Here is a 477-nt window from a genome sequence, read left to right as displayed (position 1 = left end):
TGCATTACATTTTTCCATGCTACTGACATTGTTCTCTCCAATTTTACCTTTCTTGACTGCATTCTCAATCATCTCTCCTGAAATCACTATATCAGTGAACTTGTTGGTAGCATTGTCGATTAGCCTATCATAGTTTGGTGGCTGCAGAGTACTAACAAATAATATTATTGTTTCTTTTTTAGTGAGAGGTGGTTGAACCTGTTCAGAAACATCTCTCCATCTTTAAGCATATTCCTTAAAACTCTCACGGTCTCTCTTTTCCATGTTTTGCAAATAAAGCCTATCCGGAGCCATATCCATGACATGTTTGTATTAAACTAAGAATGCTCTTACTAGATCTTTCCACAAACTAATATGATTCCTGTCCAATTAAGCATACCATTTAGCTGCAAATTTTGTTAGGCTATTTTGGAAACAATGGATCAAGTGTTTTTCATCATTTGCATGTGCAACCATCTTTTGACAATACATTGCAAT

The sequence above is a fragment of the Theobroma umbraticum genome, unplaced genomic scaffold (assembly GCF_002168275.2).
Source record: "Theobroma umbraticum cultivar Fairchild unplaced genomic scaffold, ASM216827v3 scaffold_81.0, whole genome shotgun sequence".
NCBI classification, from domain to species: domain Eukaryota; kingdom Viridiplantae; phylum Streptophyta; class Magnoliopsida; order Malvales; family Malvaceae; genus Theobroma; species Theobroma umbraticum.
The sequence above is the reverse complement of the archived record's forward strand: the minus strand, read 5'-3'. Positions refer to the sequence as shown.